Below are 13,074 nucleotides of genomic sequence, written 5' to 3'. Positions count from 1 at the left end.
GCAAACTCTTCCTTGCTGTCTCTATTCTTTAGAATGCTTATTTATTCTTGAGTTAGAAGAGAAGTTTATTTAGTTATTTACCTTTTTTGTATTCTCAGTGAAAGACATCTAATCTCTCCTAAAGACAGAGCAGTATTGGTACAACATCTCTGTCCTCCCATTTCTCCATATTTTCCATTATCACTGATTGAAGAGGCATGGGAGCAGTTCTGCCATGAGCTATGATCTCAGGACATTCCATAATCACCACCACCCACTAAGGAGTCTGAGTGTAGGTCTGTCTGTTGCCCAGAATATAGCAGCAGGTTATTCAGAGAGTTTAGAAAAAATAAAAACAAAAATAATGTATGTACCTAGAGTGAAAATTTTATGTTCAGAGTGTTTGAGTTCAAATTCTGTCTCTTCTTTTACAAGGTGTATAACAAAGAATACACTTTCATTTCTTCTCATAAAATACAAATTCCAATTTTAAATTAAGATCATTGTGTAAAACTGCCACTCAATGTAAAACACCTATTTACGTGTCCTGCACAATATCGTAAATATTCACTCTTGTGATCACTGAAAAGTACAAGCTGTGTTACATAAGGAGCCTGGAGCACCATGGGAAAATCTTAGGTGCCAGGAGGTGTTGATTGATGTGCTTCATCCACATAGCCATTAATGACACAGGAGCTGCTCACAGTAATGGTTAAAACCAAGTAGAATACAATGACCAGTGTGCTCTTGTAGGTGGCATATTGTACAGAGTGAACACTGAACAGTTAATAGCCTTGACTTTGAAATTAGATAGAATTTCATAATCATACTGATGTTGCTACTTACTGGTCCATATTGATTAAGTTAAATTGGATTCAGTTTCTCATCAGAAACAAGAATACTAAGAATAACATGCTAAGAATAATATGGGAATTGACAATAGAATGTTTGCACTAACTTTCTCATTTCCTAGCACATAAGCAGTGGTCTACACTGGTGTTAACTTTCCCTGTGATTTCAAATAGTGAATGTTAGGAATAAATATTAATATACTTAAAATATTTATACCTTTGTTATGCTTTGAAAAAAGTAATTTGATTAAGGAACCACATCATTTTTAATCTCATGTTTTGTTTCTGTTTTTTAAATTTTCAAATATATGTTATCTCTAGATAGTTTTCTCGTATACAATGCTAGGTTAAAATTTATTTTCTTAAATGTTCTCTTTGCCCTTGGCTGATGTGGCTCAGTAGATGGAGCACCAGCCTGCAAACCGAGAGGTCGCTGGTTTAATTCCCAGTCAGGGCACATATCTGAGTTGTGGGCCAGGTCCCCAGTTGGGGGTGAGCAAGAAGCAACTGATTCATGTATCTCTTGCACTTTGTTATTTCTCTCCCTCTCTTTCTCCTTCCCTTATCCTCTCTCTAAAAGTAAATAAATAAATAAATAAGATCTTTATAGAAATAAACATTCTCTTTCAATTTGCAATTTAACAGTCTGCTATCAATCTCTTTGTCTCTTTTTGTGTGTGTGGTAAGAACACTTAATATGGGATCTATCCACTTACATTTTTAAGACACGCATTTCAACAGGTTTAAACTTTCAGTTATGCAAGATGAATAAGTTCTACAAATCTACTGTATAACATTCTGCCTATAAATAGTTAACTATACTGTATTGTGCATTTAGTAATTAATTTCATTATAAAAGAAAGTTTTATCTTTTTGTATTGTAACTACCTACTCTTTTATTTGAAGTACCGGAATAGTTTTTTTTTAATCTAAGTGAATATATTAAATATAAGTTGATCTGACATTCTTTTCTATTTCCATAGTAATTCTCTTTCTAATGAAAGCCTCTTCTCTATTTATCCAGACATGTCTCCCATGCTTCAATTACAGGTTCACATTATGACTTACAGTGATAGAGGCAGCATCAGTAGCTCTGTATGGCCTCCCTCAGCAATGGCGTATGTAGGTCAATGTCTCCCTTTCCTGGTCAGTCTCACACTTTCCAGGGAGCCGAAAGGCTGCAGTTGTCCTCAGGAGTGAGTAAATGAGTGCTCCTGCCACATGTGGTGTTGTCACCCTATCTTTAGCATTTCATTTCTCACTACTCCCAACCTACTTATTAGCCAAGAGAAATAGCTATAATGGGCTACTTGGCCAGTCAGTGTCTTCTGCTCTGGTCCCTGTATCACAAGAAATTTTCTAGTTCTCCATTTCTGGAAGACCTGTCATGGGATTCCAAGATAGATAATAGATACATCCAATCTGTCTCTCTGTCTCTCTCTTTCTCAGCACACACACTCCTCTCTCATAGACACTAGGGGAAACTGATCTTATTTATAGCTCCTTTGACCTCTGCTTTCCTATCACCCTATTGCTACAATGACTAAAGACATAACTCTAAGAAAAACCTGTACTCTGTGGAATTATACAAGTAACTCTTCAGGGATATGTATGGGTTTTTGTTCCCTGGAATGTCCAGGCTTCCATTTATAATGTGAAAGAACTTACAGAAAAAGCACCTGAGTTATCAAACACAAAGGAAAAGTTCTTCACACTAAGACATCTTAAAAAAGTAAATAGCATCCATGGCCACAACAGAAGCCCACTCCTCACAGAGTATGAAGTTTGTAACTAGCTTTAATTTATATTGCTTCTTCTCAGAAAATGTCTGGAGAAGAGATTCTGGAGTACAAATAAATTTTTCATTGGGCATCAAGTGTGGGTTTTCTCATGATGCAAGTATCGTGTCTAGGTATTTACCTCCTCTCTCACCCCTGAACTTCTACATCTTTCACCCCAGATATAATAATTGCTGTGAAGTCCTTGTGTACTAAATACAGTATCTGGATTATTTCAGAATTGGTCTCCATTGATCACCTTTTCTGTTGAATAAGGGCCATGTCCTCTACTTTTCTCATATGTTGAATAATTTTAGATTTCCTCTAAAATTCCTCATGGAAATTGTTAATGAGATGTAGAGACCCTGGATTCTATTTATATTTCTGAAGAATATTATTGTTTGTTTGTTTACTTTTTCAGTAGGTTAACTGGGTTGAACTCAAATTCTAAATTCTCCCCTGCATTTTGCAGGAGCTAATATCTGTGATCAGCCCCATTAGCCCTAATTGGGCTGCTTACCATCTATCTCAAACATGTGATCAGAGATTTGATCAGAGTTTTTATGTGCAACTTGGGATTTCTCCCTGTGGGCCTCCCTTTTAAAGATGTTCTCCTAACACTTTCTAGCTGCTGCAATAGCCCCAAATAATTCTTGTTCTTCCAGCCAATAACTGTATGTTGCTGAGTTATAACTGTATACTCACTACTGATTGAGGTGTGTCTTCAAAAAAATCGAAACAAGGAAATACCTCCAATACTGTTCCTTTCTTCCAAGAGTGTATTACACTGTAGATTCTGATTGCTTATTTCACTCTCTGTGCCTTCATGTTTAGTTTTCTTTTCTTCTGTCTTTTTCTTTCCCATTTATGCCATGTTTATAATAATGATCTACAGGTTAAAGGAGCTCTTTTGTTGAAATGTATGTCTCCAATAGTGGAAATGGAACTTTACTTTTGCTTGCATGCATATTCTTAGCTGTAAATTGAATTACTGGATTTCAGCATCTCTTGTTATACAAACTGCCAGATTTTGTTGAAAGTGATTATACCATTTTGCAATCCCCCATACTTGCAGAAGAGGACTATGATGATATAAAGGATGGTAACTAGAGCAGAGATATTAAGAGTAGATGTAGTTTTAGGGATATTATATGATTGAAACTGAGGGTTTTGGAGAGCTCAGAGTATGACCATGCATGAATGACAAGCAGAGCTCAGAGGCATTGACTGCAATATTTAAATAATAATAATAATAAGCTCCCTTATCCCAAGGACCCTCTTCTGTTCATTACTTTCCAATCCTTCCATAGATCAAATATCCATCATTTCATTCCCCTTCCTTTGAATCTCTGAACTGACTGACCCCTCACCCTTAGCTGATATCTTGGAACTCTCCTATAAAGCATTAGATTTTCAACTGAGAAAATCAGGTTCTGTCAAGAAATCTGAAAATTTAGGCCTGAAGGAGACCTGAGTCTACCATTCTCCTCTCACCAAGTACACTTTTTCACCAGAGCTGAGGCTACTGGCATGCTCCACGTTCCAGCATATTGTGTTCTGGGTTATAGGGAAAAATGAATCCTCCTTAGGGCTTGGTATTTTTACTCCAGTCATGACATTGCCTGCTTAGTGATCAAATATCTTCTCCTTTGTCCTATGGATTTTTAACATTTTCCCATTTGAGAAAACCTTGGAGCAAAGTAATAGTTAAGGTGGTTAAAGTTTAGTTGTAAAGGATAATGTAGGAGTCATATTAAACACAATTCTGAAAAAAACCTTTTAAAAAAAACCCAGAAGATATGAAAAACTGTTGGTTAAAATTTGTCCAAGGAGAATCACATAAATGTTAATAATACGAGAAGAATAGCTGAATTTCATTATGTGACACCGCAATCATGTTCACAGCAGGAGCAGTATTACGGAAGCATGAGTTATCACCCAGATACTCAATTCTGTTAAAACTATACGTACAGTGATATATCTGTATATCTATTTATCAGTCCTTATATGCAGCACCTTCTAATACATATGAGGCAATAAGCAACAAAATAGAAAAAGTCCCTACCTGATTTCATGACACTTACAGTTGTGGGTGCAAGGTGGGGTGTGGGTGGAGATTACTAGGAAAAGCGTAACACTAGGCCTTCAACTTATGCATTTTCATTTTCTAACTCAGGGTATACTAAATGAGTTCTGACCCTTAAGAGTAATCCTTGTTCCAGAGACGACTTCCTGAGAAATCCTAGCAAAGCAGCCCTGGAGAAGGAGCCTATGCAGTCTCCATGGGCCACAGCCCAGGCTTCTGGACCAGTTCTGCACAGAGAGCAGTAGAGAAAGGAAGTAATCCTGGCCCTGCTCAGGGATGAAAGAGATACTTCGGGAAAGAAAATGAAGAAAGTCACAGAGTTCTTCCAAGCTTCCTAATCTAACACTTGTAGGTGCAATGATGAAGGATTTGGACATGGCTATTCACATAGTTTGGTAGCACACTGTCCTCTATGGGTTTGTGAGCTTTAATGGTGTGACAGCTGCCCTGCTCTGTAGCTTTTTTTGTAGTTACTAGTCCTTCAAGATTTCCACATTCATGCTCAGGAATCCACCACAATTCCTGAAACATTACTAGCCTTGTTCATCTTCTCCTTAGGCCATATCTACCCCCGAAAACTGAGTTCATCTGAAAGATCAGGAGCAGGAGGAACACATGGGAAGGGTTTCTATAGGGGCATCTTTACAGCTTTTCATACAACAAAATGAGATGTTTGATTGTTGTTAATAATCTGAAAAGATAACAGAAGATGTGCCATAACAACAAGATCCTAAGAGCCATGAGAAAAGAGAGTTAAAGTACAGATTCCTTTTAAAATTAATTTAACCACCTCTTCTTCTGTTAAAGAAACAGCTACACCTCAGACTAACTCAGATGGTAGATACAGTGAAAGATTTTCCTTTTACTCTGGCTTCCCCTTATCTAACCAACTCTTACTGGATTAAGAATGACTTTGTAACACTATCACCTCTGCAACAGCCTCCTTGTGCCCTTAACTGTCCCCAATACAAGCTTTGAAATTGCACTGTCTACCGGAGTCATTATCATTATCACAGTTCACTTGTGTCATTCGTTTCACACTCTTTTAGTCCAGGTTCTCCAGAGACACAGAACCAATAATATATGATCAGGAGTTGGCTCCTGTGATTATGGCATTTGAATAATTCCAGGCCCTGCTGTCTACAAATCGGAGACACAGGAAAACTGGTGGTGTCGAAACCAGTAAAGCCAGTGTCTGTGCTGCCTGTCATCTACCAGACCCAGTAAGGAGAGACAGGGGTTGGATCTTTATGGGCTCTTTATTCAGATGGTCGGGGATCTGAGAAGACAGTGGGTTTGTACCCTAACAGGCTGTCTTAAATTCCATTATAAAAGGGGCCCTTTTTATAAGAAGAAAAATGTAGGTAAGGGATTTGAAATTCAGGGAAAAGGTTAATCAGGTAAAAGCTGCAGCATTTTTTCATCTGTGTCTTGGGTAGTGGTCACCCCGCCCTGGATTACAATGGCTCAGATACCATCTTGATTGCCTGCAGCCCTCCTGAGGCCCAAAGGTGGAACTGCTTATGGTTACCGGAGTCAAAGTGGGTCATGCCTCCAGTTCCTGAAACAATAGCTTTTAACATACATTGATTATAAGCTTATTAGATGTTACTTGAAACTAAAATTTTCCAACATTTGAGTTCCCCATCAGTGCAACTTAGTCCAGGTTTAGAAGCTTGAGAACCAGGTAGTCAATAGAGTAAGTCCTAGTTGAAGGACAGGAGAAATTTATATCCCAGCTCAAGCAGGCATGCAGGAAACAGAAGGAACAGCTTCTTTCTTTCTTTCTCTGCCTCTTTGTTCTGCTCAGGCCCTCAATCTATTTTACTGAGACCACAGATCCAAATGCTAATCTCATCTAGAAACAACACTCTCACAGTCACACCCAAAAATAATGTTTACTCTGGGCACCCTGTGGGCGGTCACGTTAACCCATAAAATTATTCATCAAAATTACTTTCCTTTTTCGTTTTTATTATGCTAGGACCATGGCGATTTTTTTGTTAAATAGTATTAGATGCAATTGTCCAACAAATGACACTTCATGTAGTTTGATCTCTGCAGTCCATTTAGGAAAAGTGTCATTTTGTCCATCTTGAATCCAGGTTCTGAAACTCAGTATCACCAGGCTACCAGTCTGAGAGAGCCCCTCTGACACAAATTGGCAGATTCACTTCCTTTAGCTGGCAGATACAGGGCAGGAGAGAGCGGCCAGTATCACTGCCTTAGCTGAGCCTCCAGCGTGTCCTCCCGGTGGTAAAAGGCAAACTTTATTCCCTCCTCCTGACATATCATTTATAAGGGAGCAAGATGAGGTTGATGTGTGTGACATTACCCAGTTTAGGTAAGCCTAATTCTCCAAAGGATGAATGACTTTGAAAGCCCTGAGAACAGCTTCAGGAGGCAGAGCTGAGCTAAAATGAAGAATGTAGTCCCCGGCCCTTCTGACCTTGATGGGAAGGCCTGGTATTTCCTAGGGGCCCTCCTGACGTGAAGGCCTCCCATTGGTGCATAGATTTTCTCCTTCCCTGCCCTGCCCCTAAATATTCAACTTTCGTTTTCACTGCTTCTTCCGGATCCTCTTTGTGGACAACAAGCCCCTGGTTTGGGGAGTGAATCCTGCCCACGACTGCCCCTCAGGCTGGGACTCCAGAACAAGTGAACAAGCCTTTTTCCCAGGAAAACTGGGGTAAGTTTCTTTCTGCTCTCTCTGCAGTGCCTGGAGGGTGGTATCCTGCCAGGAACTCTGGTCTTCCACTGTTTCAGACCGTGGGGCGCGGAACCGCACGGGAGGGTCCCACCCCAGTCACCACAGCCAAGCGCTCAAGGGGCGTCCCCTCTGAGGGCCGCCGGGGCTCAAAGCCTGGGTCGCGGTTTTAGTGGCGGGGTGGCTCTGGAGGAGTCGCTATGGAGGGGCGGGTGATGGCCCTAGGAGAGGAGAGGAGTGAGGCTGGGCGCTCCCCAGCAGCTCTGGCGGCGCGGCTGCAGCAGGGGGGTGGGCCAGGCATAACCAGGGGCACCTGCGCCTTAGAGGGAGCGGCATCCCTCCGCTGGCACAGCACTGCCTGGGTCACCAGTGTCGCCCCCACCTCCACATCTCTGCCCCGGGTGAGAGTCCAACAGGCTTCCGCTCCTCCGGCAGGAGATGGATTCCTTCATGGTCCATGTACTTCTCAAACTTATGCTTTTGCCCAGCGTCCTGGGACGAGTTCTGTTAAGTCCTTTAAATCCCCTGCAGAAGCCATTTAAGAGAGGAACCCCCTGTGCCCTACACCCCTAGGGTCCTCCTGGGCATAAGCCTTGTTCGATTCTGAAGGCAGACATTTTGTGGGCTCATCTCTCTGGCACAGGTCCCCAGGTTAAGGAGGCTGATGTGGGGCACAAACCCATAGGTACTCAAGGATGGGCTAGGCATTTGTGACATCCCTCCAGCGCAGATTCCACTCACCTTTCCGTATCTTATCTCCCTGCCTGCTGTGGAGCCCTGGAGTCACTGCTCAGTTGTGGGCTGTCCATCTCCATGTGTGAGGACTCAAGCTCCTCTGCTCTTTGCTCTTCTGTGTCCTGTAGCAGCAGGTGATTTGACCTTAGGTCCTTGTAGCCACACTATAAATAAATTTTTCAGCCCCAAGGCAGAATGCTTGTTCTGCCCCTCCCTTCTCTATAACCTCTTGCTGTGTCTCTGGATTGGTTTGATCTTGAATGGAATGACAAATAATTGGAGGTTCCTACCCCATTTTTGGATCATGCTTGAGTCATAAACAGAGGTAGACATCATTTAATATCAACCCATGATGCAATGTCTACCTCTGCACTTGCTGTTCATCAGAGCCTGATCTGGACCCCCATCTCTGCAGCCAGTGACTACCTGCATATGGTCTATGGGCTGTTTTCAGTATGTGGACCATTAGCTGGAATACACTTCCGGTTCTCCTTCAACCTCATTCCTTATCAGGTTCCCTTCATGTGTGATAAGCATGGCACCAGTGGACAGTGTTAGTAGATCTAAACTCATCTTCAAACAGCCTTTATAACTTTTCTCTTTCTAGCACAGAGCAAAGAGAAAACTCATTATCTCATATTGCAGATATTTCTTTTACCATCAAACTTTGGCAACCATCAAGGCATTAATACCTACTGAGATTTTTTTCTTTCTTTTTTCAAAATTTTTTATTGTTCATAGTCCCATTTACTTAGAGCTCCTGAGAGAACTTCTGAGCCCTGACTGTGGCCACAGGGCCATATTGAATCCAGGTGGGAAAATAAGCATCACTGTGCACCTCTCCGATTCCCTCTTTGAATGACCACCAGCATCTTTTCCAAGTTGGATGGTTATTCGCTTTCATGTGACCTGATTAGATATAAATTACCAGGTCTCTTAGCCAGGTTAGGGATATAGGAAACAGGACATGCCCACAATGGCTGCCTCAGGTGAGCTACTAGTGATGGTCTTCACAGTGCTGTAAAAGGTACTTTATCTTGTTCTCTCAGGCTTTTAAAAAGCCAGATTTAGTGGTTTTGTGTGAAACCACCATAGCTTATGTAAGCCTAGTGCTACAAAGTACTAATTACTTTGTGAAAGCGTAAAAGAACAGCATTCAAGAGCTTAAAATAGACACTGTTGATTATAAAAGTCACCATCCCCTTATGAAAAATGAAGTCTAAGCTTATTGACTGGCATTTGAGTTCTATAGGAAGCCTCCAAATGCACTTCCTACAATGGGCTATTTTTACTATCAATAATACGGCTTTGCAAGGCTGCTGACCTTCCACTTTCTTGCAGCCTCATAAGTTTCTCAGAAACCAAAAATAAATAAATAAATAAATACCCAACATATTAGAAGAGTAAGTCAATATTACCATTCCAGGAAGAAAGAGCCTGATATTGACTCTTTGACCCCAGGTAGCTAATGTAACTGCCAGTCTTTTCCTCTCACCTCATCCTATATCTCACCCTCATCCCCTGCTCTCCATTTGCTTTGCTACCTTGTCTTGAAAGCTATTATCATCTCTCCCCTGGGCAATGGTGCATTCATCTTCCTCATCTTCCCATTTCCACACTGGATCCATCTAACACTACCACCCACGGGCAAAGCTAATTATGCCCCCCTTCTCTGAGGGGAAAACATGGATAATTTCTTTTGCTCTTGGAAAAGAGCCCCTAAATGTTACATAACTGGAGAAGTGCCATATATCATAGACACTATACTCATGTGATTTCAAAGGCCTTGCCGTTTTCTGCACACCAGCAACACTGCCATTTCTGAACTCAGACAAGGTGGTACATCTTTCACGAACAGATCATTTCTTGGAGAAAAAAGATGGTGGAGAAGTGAGGGGAGGCTGCGCTTGCTTGCTCCCGAGACCTGTCTGTAGTTTAGGCTAATTGTGGACAGAGCATCTCGGTTAACATCTGGATACTAGCAGGAGTTGAACCTTGGTGCTGCTGGATCAGAGAAGACCATATAGGAGTGACTTGTCTGGTGAGGATAGCATAGGAGAAAGGGATGAGATGGGATTTCTGGCAGGCTTGGCTCCCCGAGCTGCGGCTGTCAGTGCACAAAGATTTTTTAGGTTTCCCCTGAGAGGAGTCAGGTGGAGAGCAAGGCTAACACACCACCACCCAAGGGCAAAGCTAATTATGTTTCCCCATCACTGAGGGGAAAACATGGATAATTTCTTTTGCTCTTGGAAAAGAGCCCCTAAATGTTACATAACTGGAGAAGTCATCTTCAGCTTTCAGTTCAACCCTTTTGCAGGTTGGGATTGCTGGACAACCCTTTTTCTGCCCCCATTATTTGATTTCCCAACAACATGCACACTTCTTTAGTAGTGTTTTTTTTTTCTTTTTTTCCCGTATATTTTATGGATTATGTTGTTACGGTAGTCCCAATTTTTTTTCACTTTGCTTCTCTCTCCCGTCCCTCCAGCAATCCTATCCACCTTAGTTCATGTCCATGGATCATGCATATAAGTTCTTTGGCTTCACCCTTTCCTATATTATTCTTAACTTCCCCCTTTCTATTTTGTAACAGCCAATTATGCTTCTTAATCCCTGCACCATTTCCCCATTTCTCCCGCCCCCTCCAGCTGATAATCCTCCAAATGATCCCCATACCTATGATTCTGTTCCTATTCTGGTTTGCTTAGTTAGATTTTGTGTTTATTTTTTAGATTCAGTTTTTGATAGTTGTGCTTGCTGTCATTTTAATGTTCATAGTTTTGATCTTCTTTTTCTTAAATAAGTCCCTTTAACATTTCATGTAATAAGGCTTGGTGATGATGAACTCCTTTATCTTTACCTTGTCTTGGAAGCATTTCATCTGTCCTTCCATTCTAAATGATAACTTTGCTGGATATACTGTTTGCCGTAATTATGCATACCTGTCAAACTTGTGAGCATCTTTTCACTATTGTTTTGAACTGTAGGTCTGTTAAGTTGGCTATCTCTTTGTTTGTTAGGTTGGCTATCTCCTTGTTACTTAGTTTTCCAACTGGAACCTTGATCCATTCCCTCTTTTGGGCCATACTTCTCTGTCTCCTCATCTTGACAGGCTCCTGTGTTTGTTTGCCTCTATGTCTTAGGTAGAGCTGTCACACCTGTTACGTTGTAAGGGGCGGAGCCTTAGGTATTTGTCAATATGGACTACCCATTTCACATGTTGTGGTGCTATGTGTGGGGCAGTGGTCTGAGAGGGAACAATGTCGCCTATCCAGAACTCGCTCCTTTCCCAGGCACTTCTCCCACTTCCGTATGGGACTGGCACCTCTCTAACTGTTGCCCTGCCGTCATTCCCAGAGTGGGTGGGTCTGCGGACATTCCAGGACCATCGGGACCCTTTAAACAAGCGGACTCTGCTGAGAGACTAGCAGTTTTGTCCTCCGTCCCAACCCCCACTGATTTGCACAGTCAGAAGCAATGAGGCTTTATTTTCCCCAGCACTGGGACCATGAGCTGTGCAGTCTGGTCTGGTGCTGGGAGCGCTTCCCAGGTGTCCCTCCCTACTTTTTAAAATGTGTGATTGCACTTTCTGCTGGCCTGCCACTGCTGAAGCTGTTGCCGCTACTACACTACGTCCTCTCTGCCCCAGCTCCACCCTTCCTACCTGTCTGGATGAGTATTTCTTCTTTATATCTTTGTTTGTTGGACTTCCAAGCAGCTCAATTTTCTGGAATTTCTTGTTGTCTCTGGTTTCAAGGTAGCTGAATTCCTTTTTAGTTGCAGAGGAAGACGCAACATGTCTGTCTAGAGCTCCATCTTGGCCAGAAGTCCCCCTTTAGTAGTGTTTTTCACATCAGCTTGATGACTGATTATTTAATTTACCGTTCCTTTCCAAGTGAATGTAAGGGTCATAGTGGTTTAAATTCTGTTTACATTCATCTTTTCACTCATGGGTATTACTTTAGTTGTTAGCATGTAATTCATAGTCATTAAGAATTACTTGAATGATTTTACATAATATTTTGAGACTTCTTTCCCAGGACAGATATTCATTTAATCTGTGTTTTTATTTCTCCAGGTATGTGACTTGTGTGATCTTATGAGTATATCTGTGCTATCTCCCTCCCCTCCATCCACAAACATACACACCTTTAGGCTCCTATCAATGTTTTGCATATTTTCAGGCAAACATGAAATTTTACCATTTATTAACACAAGACTCTCTAGAACCTTCTAAGTTACCTGGTTTGTCTTTGATGAACTCAGTAAGGTAGGAAGAGACTTCTGAAGGGGACTCTGAATATATTAGGTTCATCGCAACAGTGCATGTTGAAGATAAATAAACTTTTTAAGTCACTCAGTGTCTCTGTGTACACATTTGATAAAGGGTTTGCTCTTGCCAAATACGCAAACACATTCTCACATATTATGTCATGATAACAGGAAAATCATTTCAAACATGCAGCAAATGATGGCAATAGTTACACTGTAAATAAGCAAGTCAGAGCAGGTCTTTCTGATAGCTGAAGATGTAAGGAGAGAGTAAACTGAAGGAAGAGAGTGAGTCTTACCTATACCAGGGCAGCACTGCATGCTGAGAGAAGAGCAGGTGTATAAGTTCAGACACATAAGTGGTCTGGTGTTTTCATCATTGAGGATATGTTTTGTCCGTGGGAAAGAAGAAGCGGATGAGATGTTGGGTCACACAAGGATCTTGGTAGAAAGGCTCAGGCAGTCCTTCTGTCCTGTAAAAGTAAAGGATAATAACAGTCATTGCACAGATAAAAATGAAATTTGTCATGTTAAATGAACTAAGAGTAATTAAAATTGTTACAAAATTTATTTTTTACCAGCTCACCAAGCTCCTTTCTTTGTCTACCTTTTCCTTTTTGTCCTTCAATATTTGTTCTTGCCCTGTCCTTGATTTCTACAGTTAGC

This window comes from Furipterus horrens, unplaced genomic scaffold (genome assembly GCF_987537825.1).
Source record: "Furipterus horrens unplaced genomic scaffold, mFurHor1.1.pri manual_scaffold_2, whole genome shotgun sequence".
NCBI lineage: Eukaryota > Metazoa > Chordata > Mammalia > Chiroptera > Furipteridae > Furipterus > Furipterus horrens.
Note: the sequence above shows the minus strand (reverse complement) of the source record.